The sequence below is a fragment of the Canis lupus genome, chromosome 15 (genome assembly GCF_003254725.2).
Source record: "Canis lupus dingo isolate Sandy chromosome 15, ASM325472v2, whole genome shotgun sequence".
In the NCBI taxonomy this organism is placed as follows: domain Eukaryota; kingdom Metazoa; phylum Chordata; class Mammalia; order Carnivora; family Canidae; genus Canis; species Canis lupus.
Window position 1 is genome coordinate 7,774,765 of NC_064257.1, and position 25,633 is coordinate 7,800,397.

Below are 25,633 nucleotides of genomic sequence, written 5' to 3' on the forward strand. Positions count from 1 at the left end.
GTATTTTCCTGGAAACCAGATGAGACTCAGTGGCCAGCCGTCCACAGCACACCCAGTTTGATGGGATGCGCCAGCAGGAAGGAAAATCAGGTTGCTCAGGGGTCCTTGCCTTGTTTAATGGATATGTTTTTGCTTTTTTAAAAAGACTTTATTTATTTATTCATGAGAGACACAGAGAGAGGCAGAGACACAGGCAGAGGGAGAAGCAGGCTCCATGCAGGGAGCCCGATGCGGGACTTGATCCCAGGACCCCGGGGTCACGACCTGAGCGGAAGGCAGATGCTCAACCCCTGAGCCACCCAGGGAATCCTGGATATGGGGTTTTATTTTCCGTTAAACAAGTATTTATTTTGAAAGCCACCAGTTCAATGAAACCGGTTACTTGCTCTTCATCGAAGCAACCTGAAGACAGAGCACAGAGGAAGCCTCCAAGGTGCCCAGCGGGGCCTGCATAGTCTCCAGGATGCAGTTGTCCAGATGATTGAACCTCCCTCTTCCCCTAGCCCTGCTTCTTTCTCTTGCTTTCTCTTTCTCCTTCTTTCAAGTTAATTAGTTACGACCACTTTTCAAGGACTATCATGGTGATATACACTTAGGGCACCAATTCAAACGATGTAGAAGGGCCTACGGTGAATAAAGATCTTCTCCCCACTGCAGATTCACAGTCCTGCTTACTAATAGCTCCTTCTGAATTACTCTAGAAATCTTCAAAACACACAGAAATACGACACAAACTCTCTATCGCTCACGCAAATGGGATCCTTCTAGATACAGCAAATGTACTATTCCGTAACGTGCTTTTTTTTTTTTCTCTTGGCAATATATCTCTTATGTCTTTCCGGGCAGGCCCACCGCAGTCCCCGCTTCTCCGTGGTTCTGCTTTCCCGGGTTTCAGTTACCTGCAGTCAACCCAGGCCTGGAAGCAGATGACCCACCTTCTGGGGGATGGTCGGGAGGCCAGTACTGGACTGACGCTAAGGCATGCTGAATGCCCGTGTCATTCCCCTCACTTCCTCTCATCGTGCCGGCGTCTTATCATCTCACACCGTCACAAGGAGGGCGAGTCGCGTCCAATAGGATATTGTGAGAGAGAAAGACCACGCTCACATAACTTTTACTAGAGCATGCAGTCACGACCTATTTTCTTATTAGTTATTGTTGTTCATCTCTTCCTGTGTCTAATAAATCAGACTTTATCACAGACGTGTACGTATGGGAGAAAAACGCATATATACAGGGTTTGATACTATCTGTGATCTCAGGGACCCACTGGGGGTCTTGAAATGTATCCCCTGTGGATGGACGAGGGGGGTACTATATATTGATTCACCTTATTCTTGTTATTGATCGCATAGTATTTCATAAGTTACCACAAAGGACTCCGTCCGTCCTTTATAACTGAGCCTTTTCCTCATTCTTGGCCAGCCCAGATGGTTCCACGATCACATAACCGGGTGTGTGTCTGCGGGATTTCTACTTGAGTGAATAGGCTCTAGACTGGATTTATTTATTATTTTATTTATTTATTTATTTATTTATTTATTTATTTATTTATTTATGTATGTATTGCCTTAACACGTATATGCATTTATGCTGATGAAGGTTTCATATGGCATTGATATAAATATTCCCAACAGTATTTGAGAATTCTTGGTTTCTCTACGACTTAGAGTACACCAGGATCACTCAAGTGGTTTGTCAGAGTACAGATTTCTGGGCCCAGGAAATTCCGATTCAGGACATCTGAGGTGGAATAGATCTGGTAGAGGATTGAGAATTTGCATTTCCGACAAGTTCCAGGGTGATGCTGATGTGCTGGTCCAGGAACCACCGCTCTGCGCCTTTCCCACAGCTTTTTTAAAAATTTGCCAATCTGGTATATAACCTGCATCTTGTTATTGCAGTTCTTTAATCAAATGAAATTGAACATCTTTTCGTATTTCTTAGGCATCTTTATCTCTTTTCCTGCAAACTGTCTGTTCATGTACTTTGCTCATTTTCTATGGCATTGTTCATATTTTCTCTTATTGATTTGTAAGAACTTTTTGTATATGAAAGACATAGGCTCTTTATCTGTAGCAGTATGACAAATCTTTTCCCCTGTCTGGATTTTGTCTTCAGATTTGATGATTTTTTCTTCCTTCCTTCCTTCCTTCCTTCCTTCCTTCCTTCCTCCTTCCTCCTTCCTTCCTTCCTTCCTTCCTTCCTTCCTTCCTTCCTTCCTTCCTTCCTTCCTTCTTTCCCTCCCTCCCTCCTATATATACAGTTTCTTCATTTTTGTTCAGTATGTCAGTATTTTGGCTTTCCTGTTTGTTTTATACTTAGAGGAAGGTCTTTCTAACCATTCTGAGATTGTATGAACATTAACACTGAGCGTGTGTTAACACTTGTTTTTTTACTTCTAATCTAAAATGGGGCAACTTAATGAAAAAAATACAATAAAATGGGTCACGATGTCAGTATGGCAGTGTCGTAATTACTTAATTGAAAATGAAAATGTGGAGTCTTCATATTTCTGAATTAACCTGAAGGGATCTTTTCAGCTGCTTCATCCCTTGGGCCTGTAAGAGAGAAAAGAAACTCCCCCTTGATGGTTTCCTCTTCTTCAGGCTATTACTGTGATGAGTTGAGATTAAAAAAAAAAAAAATAGAGAGTTTGAAGTCTGAGGGCAAAGTATGAAGGCTTTTTTTTTTTTTTTTCAGTCGAATGGATATTTCTAAAGTGAGGGAGGCACAGAAAGAAGCATGGAGGCTGCAAACTCAACACAGCACAGCAAACAAAGCTCTCCCCTCCCCAACCCCAGTCTGGCTGCCAGAGCTGCCCTGGCTTTCCCTTGCACACTCTCTGGGCCCACACATGCTCACATCCACTGGGCCGCAGGGCTTACCACTGCCAAAGATGGTTGGGAACGCGCGATTATGAGACACGGCCTTTTGCACAACCCCTCACAATGCAGGACGGCATTCTTGCGAGCCCCTGTGCTGGCTGTGCAGGAAGCAGAGCTGCACACGGTAGCCGTCGGGGGGCCCGTAGGCAACGCTAGACTGAACCAAGGCAGGGGCGTGCTTCACTCGCCATTCCGTCCTAGGATCTGGTGTAGAACCTGACGCTTCGGGGCTCGACCAGTGCTTGGTGATGAAATGACGGACTTTGGGGGCAGGGAGGAGGGAGCAAGCAAGTCTGCCTGGGGAGGGACCAGGGGAGGGCACAACGGGGCCTCACAGAAGACGGGTAACCAAGAGAAGCGGGTGTTACCTGTCGCTCCCCAGGGCCGGGGATGCATCCTGCAGCATCACAGGGCCAGGCTGGGGCCGTAGGTTGTGTCGGGGGAGTGGAACGCTGAAGTCGGGGCGCAGGACAGGGTGGGTGCGGGGTCTGACTGCGCCTCAGCCTCCGTGGAAGTGCGGGGGGGGGTGCGGGGGGCTGCCTGCATCCCGGCACAGGCCGCCCTGCCGGTTGCGCTGCCTCCTTACATCAAGCAGGTAAACTGCCTGAAGTTCAGAAGGACCCGTTGTGCCTTGAAGGGAACAGGCAGCCTGGTGGACAGGCCCCGGAGCCCGCGGGGAGGCTGGGCCTGGCAGCTGCGGACGGGGGTTAGCACGCGTCTGCGGCCCTCCTGTGCCCACCCTTTCTGGGCTTCCGGGGGGTGGACAAGCCCCTGGGGGCTGGGGGCTGGGGGCAGAGCTGTGGGGGAAGGTACAGGCCGCCTGGGAGGGTGCAGGGTGGAGACACCCCTGGGCCAGGCCCGTCCGCGTGAATAACCAGCAAGAAATCGTCACCGGTTTGTTTATTTAAAAAGCATCAGACAGGAGCCCCCTCCCCACCCCACGTCTCCCGCTCCGTCAGTACAGCTGATCCTCATCTGGCGCTGCTGCTCCTGGCTGTGCCCTGGGGTCAGTGGTGGGAACTTGCCCTCAGTTTTCCCATCCGCGGAGTGGGGTCACAGCAGCCCTGGGCTCAGAGGGTAGCTGGGAAGGCGAGGTGAGAACAGGTCCGTGAAGACACTGCGGGCGCCTGCCGATGGGACACGGGGGAGCTGGGGAGGGGTGCCGAGCCCTGGGCAGGAAGGACCGGTGCCGCACCACGAGTGTGCATTTAGGGAGTGCCCACTGTGTGCTGTGTGCTGGGTAGAGACACAAAGGAGACTCGCCTGCTGGCCCGTCCTAACTGGCAGTGGGACAGCGTCGCCTGGCGCCGCAAACCAGGAACCGAGGGCTGTGCGTGCGCAGAGGCGGCCGGGCGGGGTCTGCGAGGGCGGGTGGCCTTTGAGCCACAGGTAGACGTGTGGCCACGGAGGAGGCATCCTGGGCGAGACGCCCCAGGACGGAGCAGGGCCGGGCGGGGTCTCCCGGGGACAGCAGCTCCCTGGTGGCTGGCCCGCTTCCCAATGACATCGGGCCTCCGTTCGATCGCCCAAAGCGGCGAGAGGCCCTAACACAGTGGGGTCAGTGCAGGTCCCCCCTCCCCGCGCGGTTCGGAGCTTGTCCACTGCGTGAATGAAAGAGGAGAGCGGGTGGCAATTAACGTTTGTCCAGGTCCCTGGGCCTGGTGTCTCACCTCCATAGTCTCATCTAATCTCCCCAGCGCGCCTGCCGGGAGCTATCGTCCTCCCCTCCTGTGGAGGGGGCCGAGGCTCAGAGAGGGCCAGCGGGGTGCCCGGGGTGAGCAGGGCTGTGAATTCGGGTCAGCCTGACCCCCTAGGCTGAGCTGGTCCCCAGAGGTGAGCAGCGGCGCGGTGAGCCGGCCGGAGGGGCTGGGGTCTGCAGGGGCGGGGGCAGCGCACAGGAAGCCATAGCGACGGGGGGGGGGGGGGTGTGTGTCTCGGAGGCCCCCCTGCTGCGTGTGTCCTCGAGGGTGTTCCAGCCTTCGTGTGTAAGCGCCTGTGCACACAGGCCCACACGTGTCCTCACCTCGGGTTCACCGGGACATGCACACCGCTCTGCGGCACCAGGTGGAAGAGAGAGAGGAGCTTTGCCCAGATGCCTCCAGGAGGCCACTGGGGTCCTGATGGAGGACGGCGGGGGCAGCGAGGGGGGCCAGCAGCTCTCCACCCGGATGGTGGCCCCCGACTCGTCAGGGAGGCGCGTACCCCTGTGCAGGGGAGAGCCGTGTGCATGTGGCAGGGCAGGTGTGCGAGGCGTGCGTGTGTAGTGAACCTGGGCGCTCACGTGTGGAGACGCCAGTGGGCGTGTGCCTCTTGGTTCTGTCTGCAGGGGCTGGCCGGTGAGGCTGTCGCCAAGCCTGGGCCGCGGCCCCCGCCCCCAGCCCTCAGCCCCCAACCCCCAGCCTCGGGACGGGTCGGGCTGTGCCCTTCAGGCCCCTTCCCACCCCCGTCCTCCTAGGGCCGGCAGGGCTTAGGGGCCAGGCCCCTCCCGGCTCTTCTTTCTCTCCTCCAGCGGCTTTCCCATGACCCAGGATGCGAGCCTGCCTGTGCTTGGCAACCCTGGGTGGGGAGAGGGAGCTCAGCCGCAGGTGCAGGTGCAGGTGTGGGTGCAGGTGCAGCTGTGGGTGCTGGTGGGGGTATGGGGGCTGGTGTGGATGTGGCTGTGGCCATGGGTGCAGGTGCAGGTGTGGGTGCAGGTGCAGGTGTGGGTGCAGATGCAGGTGTGGGTGCTGGTGGGGGTGCTGATGGGGGTGTGGGGTCTGTGTGGCCCTTGGGGAGTTGCTGGCCAGGAGGGGCCTCCTAGAGCACCCACCACTTCCCTTCCAGGGGGGCCTCTGCCTCCTTGAGGAGCTAGTGCTCCTGTGGTGAGACCCAAGGGAAGGGCCTTGCCGGGAGAGGGGGGACAGCTTCGGAGGAGATGAGATGCCCCAAAGCTCCCGTGAGCCTGAGGGGTTCCTTGCCTCTGTGTCTTTATACTCAGTCTTTGAGGGCCCTGAGGAGCAGCCATGGAAGCTTCTAGAGCTCCTGGGCTCTTATTGCCCCTGAGACATCAGCACTGAGTGTAGAGCTGAGGGGCCCTCAAACCAACCCCCCAGAGTGGAAGCTGAGGTGCTTCCCCGCACGGAGCGCTGGGGGGCTGCGGCCAAGGGCGGATAGAGGTCATGGCTGTGACGGGCAGGGGACAGCGTCCAGGCGCCAGGAGGCACGAGAGCTGGGTGGGTGGTGGGAGAGCCCGGCCGTTAACCCCCTGCCCCCCGCAGCGGCTTTCCTCTGCCTATCCTCCGGGGCCAGCCCCTGGACGGCCCCTGCGCTGCGGCCACCGAGCTCGCCTGCACCTGCACTTGCACCTGTACCCGCACCTGCACTCGTACCTGCACCTGTACCCACACCTGCACCTGTACCCACACCTGCACCTGCACTCGTACCTGCACCTGCACTCACACCTGCATCTGCACCCGCACCTGCACCCATGGCCACAGCCATACCCACACCAGCCCCCATACCCGCACCAACACCCACACCTGCACCCACACCCCCATCAGCACCCACACCAGCACCCGCACCCACACCTTCACCAGCACCCACACCTGCACCAGCACCCACACTTGCACCTGTGGCCGTGCTCCCTCCCCCCACCCAGGAAGCCCTGCGGTCCCTGCTGCCCATGGCAGGTCCCCAACCCCTGATCCCCTCTGTCTCCCCTCCACACCCTCCCTTCTATTTTCCTCTCCACCAGCTTTACTCTTTCAATTTAAAACATGTTCGTAATAAAAAGGGGGTGTTGTCGGGCCTGGTGGCCGCCTATCCACCCCCAGCAGAGCTGCTCCCTCCAGGCCCTTCTCCTCTCGCCATGGCCTCATGCGGCCCGTGTGTCAGGGGCCACCAGGGTCTTTGTGGGGACGCTGCGGGGAGCAGACATGCCTCCACCCCCCCCCCCCCCCGTCCTTGTCACCGTTGCCTTTTCTGCCCCGATCTCATCTTTTTCCCTGGCCCCCCTCTGCCCTGGGCTTTCTGGCTGTCTCCCTTTCGTGGGGGTGTCTGCTGTGGCCGGCGTGGTCCAGCGGGTCTGGGGGGCCCTGAGCACACCCCCCTTCCCGGGCCGGTCGGGTGCCTGCGAGACAGAGCCGGCCGGCAGCTCCGTGGAGGAGCATGCGGGGCCCACAGCGCCTCCGGTTACTGTAATTACATTCTTCCTGCTGACAATTCCCACCATGGTCTCAATTGGATGTGACATTCTTATTAAATAACTTCACCAGTAACTAGTAATAATAACACAGTCCTTACTTCGTGACCTAAACTGCTCGGTGCTATTTTGGTGAGTGGCGGCGACAGTGCCGCAGGGCTTCCGCGGAGTGGCCTCCGGGTCGCTGCCAGTGCGCACACGGACACACGTGTGGGCACGACTGGGGCCGACGGGCTGGGAGCACACGGGACGGCCGCACCCACTCTCCGGACTGGGAGTCCTGGGTGCCTGTGGGCCCAGCATTCCCGCCAGCGATCTCCCTGCAGCCGGATTGTCGCTGGCGGTGGAGACTTGACTCCCGAAGGGTCTCTCGGTCCTCCGGTCTCTCTCCACCCTGCCCCAGCCTCCGTGCACCTGCAGCTGCCTTCCCTGGACTTTGAGTCCTTTTCTTTCTCTACCAGGTGAAGTTTTAGTCGTCCTTCAAGGTGCAGTGCAGGTGTTGCCTCCTCCAGGAAGCCGTCTCTGATTCTGCCTTGGTGGAACTTGCTCCTTCCCGACGTGTCCTGCTCTTTGTCCGCTCTGGCACCGTGTCCTCGTTCCGTTAGCCAGATACGGGAGGGTCTTTCAGCCAGTAGGCCGTACTTTCCCTGAAACCAAGGACTGGGTGCTGAGCACTCATGATGCTGCACCCAGCGGCGTCATAGTGGGACTCACTGTTGACTGAATGGACGTGGGTGTGGGCTCACGGCAAGGGGCAGGTGCAGCTCGAAGCTTCGACTGGTGGTGCTGGGTTGCCCCACAAAGACGGAACCCTCGCAAGACCCCCAGTCTGTCCATCTTTGTTTTTATTTTCCATCTGGATAAAAAAAAAAAATGTGAGATGTTCACTCTTGCAGAACAAATAGAACTGTGACTTCAGTTTCATGATTTATGTGGCCAATTTTGTCTGCTTTTGACAGTTCTGTCCCATTCCTGACAGTTACAACTTGGTCTATCTCTGGGACCTCCGGATGATAGGTTGGGATGCCAAGCTCGCATCGATCCACTGGGGGAGCGCACCGCCCCCCTGGCCTTCTCCCTGTTCTGTGCTTACGGATTTGGAGCCCTGCGCAAGCCACGGGGAGGACCGCTGGGGAGAGAGCGGGACCGCATGGGTGCGTGTTGGTGTGTGTGCGCCTGGGGAGGGGCAGCCCTGGATCACCTGACCCAGACGACCATCCCTGGGCGTGGCCAGCACCCACTTGGAGGTCCCCGGACCTGCTCTTCACAGCTGCTTAGCCTCCCAGAGGAGGCTCCTCCCCCTGCGCCCTCTCCTTCCTCCCCAGTCCACCCACCAGCCTGCAGCATGTCTCCATACGGACGTGAGCTCTTGAACCGAAGGGTCACAACTGATTTCTCTCTGGGTCCTTGTCACACAACCTGTGACCTCAAGAAGCATCAACACGTGTGCCGAGTGCACGATGGATGGATGGATGGGTGGGTGGATGGGTGGAGGGATGGATGGATGGGTTGGATGGATGGATGGATGGATGGATGGGTGGATGGATGAGTGGATGGGTGGATGGATGGGTGGATGGATGGAGGGATGGGTGGATGGATGGGTGGCAGGGCCCAGAGTGGTGGCTCTGCTCACGTGGGAGTTGGCACCCTTGTTCGGGGACCCCACTCTCAGATGTTCTCATTTAATCGGTCTGGGGTGAAGGGCTAGTGCTGGGACTTTATAGGCTTCCCTTGGGCCACGACGCTGAGAGCCAGCCCTTGCATCCTAGGAGTCAGTCCCACTTGGTCCTGGTGCATGAGCCTTTTGATGGTACCAAAGTCAATTGGTTTGTGTTTCATTGACTATTTTTGCATTGGTATTCAACTGGGTCCGTAGTTTTCTTGTAGTATCTTGGATACTGGGATTAGATGGAAAAATCATACTATCAGCCTCAGAAAACGGGATTGGAAATGTGTCCTCTTGTTCATTTTTTTGGAAGAGTTTGAGAAGGATTGGCGTTTTTCTTATTAATCATTCTTATGATTAATGTTTGGTAAGAATTCTCCGGTGAAGCCACTGGGGCCTGGGCTTTTCTTTGTTGGGAGGTTTTAGATTACTGATCGAATCTCCTTACTAGTTACAGATCTATTTAAATTTTTAAAATTTCTTCATGATTCAGTCTTGGTCATTGTAGGGTTCTAGAAATTTATTCTTCTAGGTCATCCGATTTTCTGGCATATGATTGTTAAGAGCAGTCTCTTGTGATCCTTTTCATTTCTGTGGCATCAGCTGCAATGTCTCCTCTTTCATTTCTGAATTTTGTTGAGTCTTCATGCTTTCTTCTTAGCCTAGCTGAGTTTTTGTCACTTTTATCGACCTTTTCCATATAATCTTAGTTTTGTGGATTTGTGGGTATTATTTTTCTGTTCTCTATTTTACTTCTGTTCTGATCTGTATTATTTTTTTTCCTCCTGCTAAGATTGGGTGTTGAGTTTGGTGTTCCTGTGTTTGTTTTTCTGTTTTCTTGGGATATAAATTTAGGTTGTTGATTTGATATCTTCTTTCTTTTTTTTTTTCTTTTTAAAGATTTTATTTATTTATTCATGAGAGACACAGAGAGAGGCAGAGACACAGGCAGAGGGAGAAGCAGGCTCCATGCAGGGAGCCCGACGTGGGACTTGATCTAGGACCTTGGGATCGCTCCCTGAGCTGAAGGCAGAGGCTCAGCCGCTGAGTCACCCGGGCATCCCAATATCTTCTTTCATAATGTAGCCATTTGCTGCTATAAATTTTCCTCTTAGTACTGCTTTTGCTACATCCTGTAGTTTTTGCACATTGTGTTTTCATTTGTTTCAAGATGTTTCCCAGCTTCTCTTGTGATTTCTTCTCTGACCCATCAGTTGCTCAATGGTATGTGCTTTAATTTCCACATATCTGTGAACTTTCCATTTTTTTTCCTTTGCTACTGATTTAATTTCATTCCACTGTGGCCAGAAAGATACTTGGTATGATTTCAGTTTTCTTTTTTTTTTTAAAGATTATTTATTTATTTATTTATTTATTTATTCATGAGAGACAGAGAGACAGAGAGAGAGAGAGGCAGAGACACAGGCAGAGGGAGAAGCAGGCTCCACGCAGGGAACCCGATGCCAGACTTGATCCCGGGACCCCAGGGTCACACCCTGGGCCCAAGGCAGGTGCTAAACCGCTGAGCCCCCAGGGATCCCCTGATTTCAGTTTTCTTAAATTTATTGAGACTTGTTTTGTGATCTAACATGTGATCTGTCCTGAAGAATATTCTCTGCATGCTTGAGAAGAATGTGCATTTATTCTCCTGTTGGTGGGCAGAGTGTCTGTATGGGGCTATTAGGTCCAGTGTTGATATGTAGTGTTCAAGCCCTCTGTCCTTACCGAAAGGTAAAGTATTGAAATCTTCTACTATTATTCTGTTACTGTCTGTGTTTCCCTTCAATTCTGTCAATATTCTCTTCATATATCTGTGTGCTCTGCTCTTAGGTGCATCTGTATTTATAATTGTATCTTCCTGGTGAATTGACCCTTTTATCATTATTATGATGTCTTTTTTAAAAAAAAAAGATTTTATTATTTATTCATCAGAGAGAGAGAGAGATGGAGAGACAGAGAGAGAGAGAGAGAGAGAGGCAGAGACACAGGCAGAGGGAGAAGCAGGCTCCATGCAGGGAGCCCAATGCGGGACTCAATCCCAGGTCTCCAAGATCAGGCCCTGGGCTGAAGGTGGCGCTAAACCACTGAGCCACCGGGCTGGCCTCTGATGTCCTTTTTTGTGACAGTTTTTGACTTGAAGTTTATTTTGTCTGATAGAAGTATAGCCACCCCTGGTCTCCTGGTTACCATTTGCATGGACTATCTTTTCCCATAATATTGCTTTTCATGCATGCATGTCCTTATATCTGGAGTGAGACTCCTTGACAACATACGTTTGGATCTTGCTGTTTTCTCTGTCCAGTCTCTCGATGTCTTTTGACTGGAGAGTTTAGTCCATTTATATTTAGAGTAGTTGCTGATAGAGAAGGACTTAACCATTAATCGTTTTGTGCATTGTTTTCTGTACATCTTGTAATTATTTTGTCCCTCTTTCCTTCTCTACTGGCCTTTCTTTGTATTTCTTTCCTTTGAAGTGACATACTTTGCTTCCTTTCTCATCCTTTTGTGAGTTTTCTGTAGATAGTTACCATTGTGATTACATAAAAATCTTATGGTTAGTATAGCCTGTTTTAAACGGTTAACATCAATCACATACAAAAACTCGTCTTCTTTACATTTCTCCACCTAAGTATGTTATTCATGTCACAAATTATATCTATTTACATTTTGAATCACTGACAACATTTTATAGTTACAGCAATTTTTGTGCATTTATCTCTTAAGTTTTATACCAGAATTAAAAGTGATTTTCTATAATTACAGTATTACCAGGATTCTTTATTTTCTATGTATTTACCTTGATCAGAGAGCTTTATATTTTCATATGCTTTTGTGTTGCTGTGTAGTGTCCTCTCACATCGGCCTCAAGGACACCCTTTAACTGTGCTAATAAGGCAGGTCTAGCGGTGATGAAATGTTCCGGCTTTTGTTTATCTGGGATGGTCCTTATTTCCCCTTCTTTTCCGAAGGACCGTTTGGCTAGTTGTAGTATTCTTGGTTGGCAGTATTTTCCTTTCAGCACTTTAAATATATCTTCCCACTTCCTTCTGGCCCACAGGGTCAGCTGAGAAATCCACTGGTAATCTTAGGAGAGCTTTGTTGTATGTGGCAAGTTGCTTTCTCTCTTTTGCTCTCACGAGTTTTTTTTCTTTGCCTTGACTTTTGACAGTTTGATTATAATGTGCCTCGGTTTGAGCTGTTTGGGGTTCATCCTGGTTGTAGTCTCTTGAGCTTTATGAATCTGGTTGTCCATTTCCTTCCACAGATTTGGGAAGGTTTTGGACATTATTTCTTCAGGTAAGCTCTCTGCCCCCTATCTCTCTTCTCCTGTTGGGAATCCTACAATGCGTATGTTGGTCCATTTGTTGATGTCCTCTAAGTCCCTTGGGCTTTCTTTTCTTTCTTTCTTCTTTTCTTCCTTTTTTCTCCTCTGACTCAATGATTTCAAATGACCTTTGAGTTCAGTGATTCTTTTGCTTGATCAAGACTGCTATTAAACCAATGTAGTGAAATTTTCAATTCAGTTATTATATTTCTTTAGTTACAAAGTTTCTGTTTGATTCTTTTTATAATTTCTGTCTCTGCTGATATTTTCATTTTATTCGTGTGTTGTTTTCCTGGTCTCATTTCGTTGTCTGTGTTATTCTGTAGTGCACTGAGCTTCTTTAAGATGATTATTTTGAATTCTTTGTCAGTAATTCTCCATTTCTTTAATTTTGGTTTCTGGAGATTTATTTTGTTCCTTTGATTGGACGCAATTCCCTATTTCTTCATGTGCCTATTTTTTCCCCTCTGTGATTTATGTATTTGGAGAAAAAAAAAAAAAACCAGCCACCCCTCCCTATTTTTATGGACTGGCCTCATATAGTGGATGACCTTTCCAGTTAACCTGGCTGGAGCTTCTGGACCTGGAGGTCACTCAAACTTTTTCCAGGGCTCTGTCTTCTCTGAGCTTGTGCATGTAGTTTCTTCATTAGCAAGAGGTTCACCATTTTCTTTCTTAGGTTCTTGGAATTTATTGCCCCCTCACATGTCTGTCTGTCTGTGTTACCTAGGTTCTCTGATGCTACAGCAAGTGCTGGGCTCCCTTTTGTTCTCTGTGGCTCCCAGGCATCCAAAGTGTGTTGGTTCCTTGTTTGCATGCTGAGTCAGATGAGACAGAAACCAGTCCTTGGGCAGTCCCCTACTCTTCTCTTTCCTACCCAAGGGAGAAGTTGCTGGTTGGACTGTTCTTCCCTGTCATGCTAAGCTGTGCCGGCTTGTGAGGAAGGCTATCATGGCTGCTGTGAAATGACTTTTCTTACCTGTTTTACTGAGACTGTTCTTGACTTTGAGCTTGCCTGGGGTACTGTGACTTCTTAACTGGTTTCTGGAGTTCTCATAAAGACTCTTTGGATCATATATTGTTATGATCCAAAGTTGATGACTATGGTGGGACAGAGTCTGAGGCTTCTTATTTTGCCATCTTGCTGATGTCACTCTTCAAACCTCTTTTTAATGGCACCTCATCCAGGCACCCTCCCCACTGTCTATCACCAGAGCTGCTGGACTTTAAGGATTGTGAGGGTCACCTGGGCCTTACGCCTGTAAAGGCCTCACAGGATCATGATAAACTCTCTCCTGCCCAGCAGGATATGTGACAGTTGAGCATAAGTTTATTCTGCTTTGTTTGACCAAGTGCAGGCTGCATGATCTCCGTGCTTCAGGTGTACACGTGTTCTTAGCCATTTTAGGGACAAATGTGTTTTGAGAGCCCATTGCACCCTTGGAATTGACAAGAGTCAGAGGTCCTAGGTGCCACCTCCATGACTCCAGTAGATGTGACATCTCTGGTTTCTCTTGTGTCATACATAGTAAGGCCTACATTTCCCTCTTGGGAAGCACAAGGAGATGGAAGCACATCTAGATCCTAGGAATCCACATAGGACGTTTCCCCAGGAGGAAACAGGAGTGGAAGAGATTCTTCAGTTTATGCTAAGAGATCTGACCTAAGAGGTGGCCCAGCCAGGGCAGAGCTTAGCTTGCAGCAATGAGAATGAAGCTGGCTCCCACCACTCCCTCAATGTCTGTCTTGCTCTCCTTTGTATAAATTCCTTGGCCTTTCCTGTTATACACCTGCTTGCCAGCTGCCATTCAACTAAGTAAAAGCATTGTCAGGGAAGCTCAGACTGTCTTGTAGAAGGCCCTAGTGAATACCCATTGAATTGTCTTGAATTCTCTTCTTTCCATGGCCCTGGGTTACTCCTCAAGCCAGCATGTTTCCTGCCAGAAAATCTCTAGCAACTAGGTTTGAGAGCCTCCAGTTAGACTTGCCTTTTTATAGAGTCTCCTATTAGAAGATTCACTCATTCATTCATTCAGCATACACTTTTGATTTTTCTTAAGGCCACCCAGCAGATGGCCCTGGGAATTCCTGTCCCAGTCTTTGGCATGGTGACATCATTTTGGTGTGGCCTCAGGAGAAGGAAGCTAGCTAGGATGAGCAGGATTTCTGGAGGCCCTGAAGGGTTCCCAGGGCTCTCATACACAGGACTTTGCAGAGCAGCCCCCTGGTAAGCACTTTGAGTGGCTGGGTGCCTCTGGATGGGGCTCTCAGCTGGAACAAGGAGGCCACTGGAACAGCAGGTGGGCAATTAGGCAGAGGCTGTGGCTGACCAGATTGGAGGAGCCCAGGGTGAGCAAAGGCTACTAAGGCCAGCACTGGGCATCTGAGGCAACGGCCATGGGGATGTTTTCTAAGCTGAGGCCTGAGGTCACTGGGGCAGGTTCTGAATCAGATGCTTCCACATGCCCAGCCTCATCATGCTGCTGGCTTGCATTGTACGGGGGAAGGGCAACAAGAGAGCTGTGATGATTTCCTTTTATAGAGATGCTAAGAGGAAGTACATTTCTCCATTACTTCCTGACACAATTTTTAGATTATCTATCCACCTACTCAGATACATTTTTCCCTCAGTTCATTCAAGTTGAGCGAGGGAGAGAGAAGGGGAGAGAGAGGGAGGGGAGAGGAATTGAGAGGAAGGTTTTCAAAGAATTAATTAAAATAAAGTCTCTTCTAAGACGAGATGTGCCATCTCTGTGTTACCTTCAGGTAGGGTTTGGGGTGGGGACAGGACTATGGTGGAGTCATGTCCAGCCAAGGGGGAAAGCGCCTTAGCTCTAGTCAGCAATTTTGGAGCTCCGTGCTACATCTGGCATGTGACCTGCCTGCCATCTTTCCTTCTTCCTCCTTCCCTCTTTTCCTCCCACCATCCCTCTCTCCCTCCCTGTCTCTCTTCCCTCCCTCCTTCTGTCTGTGTCTCTCTCCCTCCCTGTCTTCCTGCCTCCCTTTCATCCCAGTGCAGCAGTGGAACATATACTTTCAGAGCTCAGTCTCAGGAGTCACACAAACCTCCGCTGAACCTCAGCTTTGCCATCTATTATTATATGTGTGAACTTGGGCAAGTTATTGAGCTCAAACTTCATTTGTTAAACAGGGTAAAAAATAACACCAACCTCTTTGGAATGTTTTGAGGTTTGAAAGAAATCATGTGAGTAAGATGCTCAGCGCTGTGTGGGGCACGGAGTCAGTGCCAGATGAATGATGGCTGGAATTCCTTCGTCCTTGTGCTAGTTGATTCCTTCCACTGGCCTGTTTGAGGCCCTCAAGGATGTGTTGGTGAAGAAGGCAGGCAGTGTTTTCTGCCCTAAGGAGACCATTCGGGTAGGGAGATGGCCACTCAGGACCCCCCTCCCTGGCTGTAATTCCACCATGGGTTGCTCTGTGGGTCCTCCCATCTCAAACTGCTCTTAGAGCCACAGCATCTGGTTTGGCTTCCTGGGTCTTTAGGGAGCTGTGCATTTATGAGCACACTGAATTACAGTTTATTCATTCATTGAACAAATATTTACCGAGTGCCTACCATGTGCCAGACACTGTTCTAGGCATGTGGGGTGGAACAATGAATAAAACAGAGACCTTGCTTTTGTGAAATGAGTGTTCAAACAGGAGGAAACAGATGGTAAATACACAAATAAACTACATAGGGTCCTACAGAGTGATACATGCTGTGGGGGAAAGGAAACTGAACACATAAGGGAGATTGGTGGTGTTGGGGATGGAGGTGAGAGAGGGTTGTGATTTATTATGGGCTGCCGCCAGGTAGGCCTTGTTGAGAAAGGAACGTGGAGCAACGACTTAAAAGAGGAGAAGGAGTTTGTGAGAAGAGGGGAAAGGAAGTACAAAGGCCCTGAGGTGAGAGCATGGCCCCTTATGGGAGGAGCAGACAGGAGGCAGTGGCTGGGGAGGGAGGAGCGAGAGAGGGAAGCTCTGCAAGAGCAGAGACTGTGTTTGTCCTGTGCCTGGCAGGTGGAGGAGGTACAGTGAGTATTGGTTGAATGAAGGAATCCTTGCTGGCATCCTGAGCTGGGCAAGGCCAGGACGGACCTCATCACTAATTTACTTGAACAGAGTGGCTGACTTTTCCTTTTTGATAGGAACAATTTTCAAATCACCAGCAGAGCTCATAGAAAATTCAAATGTGCAATTGGGGGGCATCAAAACACAAAGCTCTTTTCCTTAGCATGTAAAAGAGCAGCGCATCCGCCGGAGAGTGGGAAAAACAAAACAAAATTGCAGATGACCTTTGAATGGCTAATTTAAAGTCTGTACTGGGCTTTCCCTGGAGCTGCTGTGAAAGTCTGTGTGAGCGAGCTGTTTGGATTTCCAGCAGATGTCCAGTCTGAAGGTGCTGGGGAAACGAGGGGGTGGGCCATCTATGGAGGAGGGAGAGGCTGCACCCAAGTGCTGGTGACCATATGTTACGTCCTCCCTCTGGCCCTTGGGATGTCTGATTCTGTGTCTCACGCTGGATCTCAGGTCTCCCCCTTCCTCATCTCTAGAACGTCAGTCTGCTCCCTGTCCTTCTCCTCCTCTGTGGTTGCTGAGGACTGAGTGTGGGAGCATCTCAAGGATGCACTCCTAAGGGACCACCCCGTCTAACCCTCACCCCAGGGCCCCTGGGGCAACCGTCTCTAGCGCGGCCTCTGGTTCTGTCTGGCCTGAGGCTGGTGGACCTTGTTTTAGGCACTCAGGACCCTGAATGGAGCTCCAGTGCTCTCTGCCCTCACCTCTGCTGCCCTCACCCCATCCCCAGCTCTCTCTCTCCCTCTCCCCTCTCTCCATCCGCTTCTTCATCTTACCAAGTCCCCCTTTCCTTCTCGTCTGATGCCGAAATCCTGGGAGAAATTGGATGCGCATCTGCAGTGGCCCAGGGTCGGGGAAACAACTGCCCCAGGACCATGGACAGGGCTCTCTGGCTCGGGGACAGTGGCCATTCCCTGGGGTCTCCTGACCCAGGGCCGCTCAGGGCCACTCAGGGTGTCTATGGGAAGGTGGCCTTGGGAGGCTCATTTTAAGTCGGGGGGACAGGGGCCTATATGACTAAAGGACTGGACCATGTCCCTTGCTAGGAAGCAGCAAAACAAGCTCTGTGATTCTTTCCACGGCACCATATTAAATCCCCCACCTACCCTTTTACATTAATTTTCATCTATGAGTCACAGAAGGGCAAAGGGCTTGAAGTTGCCTGTGTCCCTCGGGGATGAGGCTAGTTCCTCTACGGGTGCATATAATAAAACAACTGCCAGGAGCTTTTAATGAGTAGAGAAACAGACGAAAAAAAGGCACAGATGACAACTGGACATATTAAACTGTTTACTCAATAAATATTAGCTGCGTGTCTATGAAATGCCAACTCCTGTGTTGGGGATTTAATAGCAAATCGGACGTGGTACTTGCCATCAGGAGGCGCTTTGGTGGGGGAGAGGGACACAGACATACGCTTGGCCTCACAGGCTTTTGACAAGTCACTTGTTTCCCAGGTTACTTTTTTTCCTTCTTTTGTGAAGTCCAGTGTGCACAGAAGTCCTCACGCGGTCTCCCTCCTGATGACTGAGCTCAGGCTTAGAAGGACGGGCATCGAAGCAGAAAGTTCGGAGTCGGAGCTGGGGTGATTGACACTTGAGTGAAGGCCGCCCAAAGGCAAGGTTCTTTGCCCGAGAGTGTGCTCCGGAAAGAAGTGTGACTGATCGGTTCAGGAAAATAAGCATCTAGGCGCACTCTTAATCCCCCCACCCCCCAATCCATCCACCCCTATGTGGAGAAGTGGGTAAGAAGGCAGATATTGGGACCAGCTTGCCTGGAGTTGAATCCTGTTTCTACCATTTATCAACTGTCTCACCTTGGGCAGGTGACTTAACCTTCCTGGGCCTCAGTTTCCTTGTCTATAAAAATGGGCATCATGATATACCTATCCATTATAGTTGCGGGGATGGAATGGAGTTTATTAGCTGCAAAATACATAAGAAAGTGCTTGGCACAGGAGGAATATGTAATAATCTATTCTTATTAGACTGAGCTCCAGGAGGCCAGGGATGATGCCTGGGATGATGCCTGGGATACTGCGGGTGCTCAATACTATTTTTTTTAAGTAAAAATTCAGTTTATTCATCTGTTTATGACATAGTACACAAGAAGCAAAGTGTTTCACATCATAGATTTCACTTCCAGCTCCTTAGAGTGTTCATTTCTTTGGCTAAAAGGAGAGACTAGACATGAGAGGCAGGCAATGCTTGGCAACCAAAATAAGGATGGGGAGGGGGCTATGCTACCACCATCCTTGGCAGGGACGAGCACCGTGGGGCTAAGTCTCAAGCTATTTTCTAGGACCGTTAGCTGGAAACAAAGGGGCACCCTTGTGGGTGCTCATGCCACGGTGGGCTTCAGGCGTCCCCGCCCCTCCTGTCGTGCTGGATGTCGTGGTACAGGGACTTGTACTTGTCTTGAATTCAGACCTAATTTTCAACATGTCCACTTCACTGCAAGAGACCAGGATTCTTTTTTTTTTTTTTTTTTTTTTGAGACCAGGATTCTAATCAGGACTTTATCACAAGTCCCCTTGCCCTTCATGGAGTCGTACAGTAGGTCGGCAAAATACAGGGGCTTGTTCTGAAGGCACTGGGCCAGGTTCGGGAAAGCATTTTCCAGATCTTCTCCTTTTCCCTCCTTCCTGGTGCTCTCCAGCATGTCATAAGGCTGTCGCCCTTGTACTTTCTGAGTGCTTTCTGGAGGTGACGCACACTCTTCTCTGTCATGATGCTGAGCCACAGGGACCCATCAGTTCCTTTCCTCTTCACTCCAGCGTCATGGAGATCCCAGGCATCTTGGTCAATCAATTCATAATCGATGAGCGAGCCACCCTCTGCTTTTTAACCCTTTGCAAGGGCAACCTTCAGCCTGCGGAAGTTGCCAGGTGTGTCCGAAATGACGTCCTCCTCCAGACTAGTCTTGGACATTTCCTTGTAGACTGTTCATTTCCTGAAGCTCTCGGTTGGTCCTTGAGCAGATGACCTCAGTGAGGGAGTCCTCCTCAGTCCCCTGGCCCTTCGTGGAGGCTTTCAGTTCAAGAGCCTCATACTGAGCAGGTGTTTTCAATAGGCCCCAAATCACAGTCTCCAGGGGGCTGGACAAGGCTGACTTCAGGGCTGCTGCAGGTTCCCTTTTCATCCTTTTCTGGTAGACAGAGGCAATATCCTGTCTCTGTTCATTGCTACAGTTGGTCGAAAGGTTGACAGTGACGACCTCATCTACACCTTTGGTGTTGATGACCGTTTCAATGTTCGGAGCATCACACTCAGCATCAGAATTGGTGTATGCTTTGACCAGCCCTTATGCACTTGCGTTTTTTTTGTTTTTGTTTTTTTTCTCACTTGGGGTCTTGGAGTGATTGCCCTCCAAGCTGAGCTTGCAGAGAATTTTGTGAACAGTAGACATTTTGAAAGAAGCCGGGCCGGGCGCCAATAGCTGTGAGCGTTCCTGGTTATAGAATAGAGCTGGCTGCCCTGGGTGGGCTCAATACCATTTTTTAAAAGGTTTATTTATTTGTTTTAGAGAGAGAGAGTGCACAAACGGGCAAGGGCAGAGGGGGGGAGAGAGAGAGAGAGAGGGAGAGACTCTCAAGCAGACTCCCCACTGAGCACAGAGCCCGATATGGGGCTCAATCTCATGACCCAAGATCATGGCCTGAGCCAAAATCAAGATTTGGATGCTAACCTGATGCAGCCACCCAGATGCCCCTCAATGCTTTTTTTAAATGAATGAATCGAGCATTTGCTAAGACCTGAGTTTTTGTGTGTCAGCCCCTGTGCTCAGCCACCACCTCTGAGTCAAAGCCACAGCTCAGGTGTCTTCTCAGCTGAGGAGAACTCAATGCCAGCTCTGTATTTTCTCCGAAAGACCCGGCCAGGAGTGGGACCAACCTGGCAAAGGTGCCTGTCCCCAGATGCTCCTGGCCCCTCCTCTCCGTGCTGATCCAGGGATGGAGCACAACCTTGTGAGTGAGAGACTCTGCCATCAGCAATGCAGAGATCCCTCTGTTGGTCCAGGATTCCCCGTCAACACAATAAACAACCCCTGGCTGGTGTTGGCTCAAAATGATGACAAATGAGCTGCCTGTGTATCGCCAGGCAAGGAAAATCATATTTGGAACACAGTGGTGGCTTCCGTGTTAAGCATGTCCAGGAGAATCAGAGAGCCTGGAGGTAGAATTAGGAAGCTGAGCGGCATGGGATTACTCCCCCAGAACAGTTGGATGTGGTACAGGGGCAGGCTCGCTGCCTAACCCCGTCTGCCGGGCATTGTTTTATACCTTTGCTGGATGCATCCCCAGCTTGAGAGGAGGGAGATCCTGTTCTGTTTGCATGTCCCCAAGGCACGGCAACTGTGCTAAGCTCTTTTCAATAAATCCCAGGCTGTGCCCCCCCAGCACTGGGTGCAGAGTGGAAACAGGACCGCAGCTCAGGAGCTGTGTCTCCCGGCGGCATGTGGGATCCTTGCAGCTTGAGCTTTGCTGTCCTGAAAACCTGGATTTGACTCCTACCTCTTCCACTGCTACCTTCTTGAGCTTGAGTGTGCTCTTAAACCTCCGTGAGCTTCAGTCTCGTCACATGTAAAGTGGTAGGGGCAGGATGCAATAGCCTGACGTCAGAAGCTCATTGCAAATGTTAGGGAGATAATGTCAGTGAAGCGTGTGAATAGATGTTGGTTTCCTTCTTGGACCCTCACGGAAGCACCAGTCCTTCTGGGCTTGTTTGTATGTGGTCTCTGCTGTGCCCCTGGGGACCCAACTAACTGTTCGGTGTCCCCGGACAGTTAGTAAGCTGGGCCGTGTGTGTCTAACTCCACTTCCCACTCTGAGCTCCTTCGGGACACATTATACACACTGCATCCCTCCCGGCTTCCCACCCCCATACGCATACAGGCTGAAACTAGGTAAACTTCCCCAGATTTGCTGAATGAAAGATTGAATTCAGTTGGATCTCCGGGGTTCTTGATAGAATCTAGGGGCTTCCTAACACGGTTGGGAGAAAATTGCGCCTTTACTTTCACTAATTTCTGGCCGATACTTGGCATTTCTACCAATGATGAATATAGGCAACAAAGTAGTGGCAATGTGTGTGAATTTGTCACGGGTAAGATCACAGGTATTTTCATTACCTGAAAATATGGTTGTTGTAGCCATCCAGAAATAGCACTGATGCTTTGAGCTGCAGTATTTCATCAGGCCCACTGCTAGATCTTATTAATAATGCATTAATAGGGGAGTGCCTGTATTACCAGATGACAAATTTTCAAAATGTTTTGAAAACTGTATTTCAGCATAATTGGTTCCCTTCGTAATTCTATATGCTTTGCTTTATTTAAAACATTTATTTCACGGAAAACATCATTCACGAAGGCTTCATCAGGCCTCCAGAGAGGGTCATCGCACAATAAGGATGAAGAACCTCTGGTATGGGAGGTTTGTGACTCCTTCGAAATGAATGAAAAAGATGGGAGGTTAGCATCTTGTGTATCTTGTTCTAGAGAGTATTTGTAGCTTTTGGTAGTAGCTCCAAGCTGGCAAAGAATTAGGTCAGTGGCTCTCTACTCGGGGTGATCTTCCCCTCCTAGTGGACCCTGGACAATGTCTGGAGGTATGTTTGGTTGTTACAACTGGGATGTGCTACTTGGCATTCAGGGGGTAAGGCCAGGGATGCTGCTGAACATGCCACTTGCAGAGGACAGAATTATTCTGCCCCAAATGCCAGTAGTGCCAAGACTGAGAAACCCCGGCCTAGACATCACGCCATTAATGGGAGTTTCTCTGAGTGTTAAGACCACTAGGAAGAAAAGAAAAAAAAATCAGCGTACAACTTCATGAGAAACACGTGTGCTAATTCTCTTGTCCAGCCCCTAAGGCTCATCTGCGATGCCCACCGGGTGCCGGGCCCTGGTATTACAGACAGAGGCATGGCCCTGGAGGCGCTCTGGGTCTGCCATTCGGTAGGACGCGTGCGCACCTCTGCTGGGCCCCTGTTGTCTGCGCAGTGTCCTGGGTGCTGGGGATGGGTGTGAATGTGATGGGACATGGTCTCTACCCCGTGGAGTCCACACCCCTCGGGGATGCGTATGCACGTGTGACAGTGGAGAAGCAGGGTGTGTGTTGGGTTGCGTGTTGGGGTGGGGGTGCGTCGCCTCAATGCCGTGATCCGTAAGGTCTCCGGGAGGTGGTGAATTTTGACCTGTGACCTAAAAGATGAATAGGAGTTGGCCAGACCAGAGGATGGGGAAAGGATGCTTCAATCGGGGGGGGGGGGGGGGGGTGGGTGGCAAGTTTGGGGACTTAGAGTGAGCAAAGGAGCGGAATGTAGTCTGGCTGTGACCGGAGCATCATTGAAGGGAAAGAGCTGCAGAAGGTGAAGAGAGGAACAGGGCCCGGCTCATGCAGGGAAGCAGCATCTCGTGCACCATATTGAGGATTAAGGGCTTTATCCAGTGGAGCCATGGGAGGAGTTTAAGCAAGAGTAGAGGCTGCTTTTGTTCGGCTGCAAGGTACAGATCGGGAGGGAAGAGAGAAGACCTGGAATTTGGTGGATGGTGGTTGGAGAGAGGGAGGAAAAGAGGCAAGGACAGATGGAGGGAGGGAGGGAGTGACAGAGGGGCGGAGAGAGAGGGAAGGAGGAAAGGACAGATGGAGAGAGGGAGGGGGAGAAGGAGGGAGGGAGGAGGGGAGGCAGAAACTGCCCAGGAAACCAGGGAAGACTCCTCAAAGGAGGTGCTCTGTGAACTGAGTCGTGAGCAGGGAGTAAGGCGGGGAAGGGGGTGCGGGTAGGAGGCAGGGGAAGGGCATTCCAGGGCAAGCCTGTGAGGGCCTGGGGGTGTTTGTGGAGCAAAGCTGGGTGTGTAGGGGAGAGGGGGCGAAGACAGGGGTCCCTGGCGTGGTCTCTGCCCCGCTCCTGAAGGGCCAGAGATACTGTTCGGTTCGGTCCCTCGCCCCCCGCCACCCGTCCAGGCAAGGGCCCCGTGCCAGAAGGCATGCCCACAGCTGGGCCATAGTCCCGCTATAGACCTGAGGTGCACAGGTGGCTCCGCGTGGCAGGCGAGTCGCATCCGGTGGACGTGATGGCCCGCGCCACATCTGCGGCTTCCCTCTGCGTTTCCTCTTGGGGGGCTTTCATTAATTACATGGCTTCGATGAATCGGTAGCTCGGCCCAGAGTGCACTCCCAAAATTCCAGTCTATAGCCTTAATTGCCTTCTGGCCATTTCCATCTGGATTTCCCACTGGCTTCTCCAACTAAATTTGTCCAAAATTGACCTTATCAGTCAATAAATATTTGCAGAATTGAATTGAATTTTCCTGCCAAACTTCTCAAAAGAGTTATCTCCTCAAAATTATCATTATTTGTAGACAACATGACTGTGTACCTAAAACACCCAAGGGAATCAACTGAGAAATCTTTGGAATTAATAAGAGTTCAGAAACCCAGTTGGATGCGAGATGAATATATAAAAATCAATAGGTTCTCTGTATATCTGTAAAAACAGCTAGAAAAATAAAATCATGGGAAAAATGTTATTCACTAGAGCAAGAAAAAGTGCTTAAAATGTCTGGGAACAACCTTAACAAGATGTGACTGGGACCTATATGAAGAAAAGCACGAATCTTTATGGAAAGATTAGCTGGTATTTATTGACCACATGTCCTGTGCCAGGTACCGTCTGAGCATTTAGCAATTAGCAGGTACCGGTACATTAATCTATACAGCCATCCTTGAAGTGGGTGTTAATTTTAAAGATGTCCAAACTAAGGTTTAAAGGGTTTACATGAAGTGCCCAAAAAGTACAGAAATTTGCTCCCAAGGGTTTTGCTTCCCAAACCCACGCTTTTAACCTTTTCCGAAGCCACCTCCCCAATAAACCCTAACTACACAGATAAATAAAATTGGAAGGTATCGTCTGAATATTATAAAATGATTAATTCATTTCGGTCATGCATGCATTCATCCCCATAGTAGGTACTGAGTGTCCACAGTGGGCAAGGACTGAACCCTCGAGGTGGTGGAGATAAAAATATGAATAGGCTCTCAAGGAGGCTACTGATGGGGAAGCCACGCAAACGTCAGGGCATCATTGGGGAAAGCAAGGATATTCCCAGTGGGCGGCTGGCAGGTAGGGGGGACATCCATGCCATTGTCACGAGGGTTCCAAGACGGTAGCTTGGAGGCCGGAAGGAATCTTGAAGCACCTGTAGCCAGCTGGGTGAAGGAACTGGAGAGCGAGCATCCCGAGCACGGAGTTGCGTGGGCAATTGATATTTATGAATTCATTCATTCAACCAGCAGCTCTTCCGGGAGCATCTGCCATGTGCCAGTATAGGTCTGGGAGCTGGAGATAGAGCAGAGAACAAAATAGCACCTCTGTTCTCACGGAGACGGCATTCTAATGGGAAAGGGAGGAAAGTGAGCAGGAGAGTCCATAGCAGTGGGTGCTGAATGCTACGGAGAAAAAAAAAAAAAAAGCAGGAACCTGGGGCCCCCAGTGTGAAAGCAGAGGGGCCTGGATTTTATGTAGCGTGGTCTCTGAGAAGCCGATATTTGACTCCAGAGCTGAAGGAAGTGAGGGAGTGGGTCATATGGGTCTTGAGGAAAGATGTTTCTGGAATGAAGGGTCCCAGGGTGGGCGTATGATGGGCTCAAGGAACGGCCGGGGGTCAGCATGGCTGACCGTGAAAATGAGGGGACAAGGGACAGGGCAGGAGGTCAAGAGGCTGTGCAGCATCCATTCAGGTAGAGCTTTCAAGGGCAAGGACTTTAGCTTTTATGTTGTTGGCAGAGATGAGAAGCCAGCCGGTCTTCGGTAGAGAGGTCTTTCTAAAAAATATCACCAAGAAAAAGACAGGTGAATGGTACTGCTTGCAAAACTGGACATTTTAATCTACACACACACACAAAAAAAAACCCTAAACAAAGCAGGAAGCACACAGCCAGGTAGACAACAATATTTGCAATAAACATGACAAAAGAGTAAAATCCAGATTCTATGAAGAGTTAGTACAAATTGGTAAGGAAATCGTGGGAACTTAACGGAAGATTTACGTACATAAAACTTAGGAACGTCTCTATGTTAAACATCATAAAATTAAAAGGCCACAATGGCTACAAATGTATACGTAGCACATGTGATGCCTAGAGGACATAAATTTGTAAATCAATAAGAAAAAATAAACACGACTGTGGAAAATTAGCCGAAGATTTCATCGGATCGTTCCCAGAGGGAGGATCTAAAATTATTAGAGAAAGTTGAAAAAAAAAATGTTTAGAATCGAAGTTCTAAAGAGATGTGAAATAAAACAAGATAGCTTTTCTTGGGGATTCCTGGGTGGCTCAGCAGTTTAGCGCCGCCTTCAGCCCAGGGCGTGATCCTGGAGTCCCGGGATCAAGTCCCGTGTCAGGCTCCCTGCGTGGAGCCTGCTTCTCCATCTGCCTGTGTCTCTGCCTCTCTGTGTGTCTCTCATGAATAAATAAATAAAATCTTAAA

At 50.3% G+C, this 25,633-nt stretch overlaps 1 protein-coding gene and 1 pseudogene across 1 annotated transcript in view; one reads left to right on the forward strand and one right to left on the reverse strand.

Moving 5' to 3' along the window:
* Positions 1-25,633, forward strand: part of CSMD2 (CUB and Sushi multiple domains 2) — a 489,398-nt gene that overhangs the window by 22,805 nt on the left and 440,960 nt on the right. The window lies entirely within an intron of this gene.
* Positions 18,497-19,580, reverse strand: LOC112642213 (annexin A2-like; annotated as a pseudogene).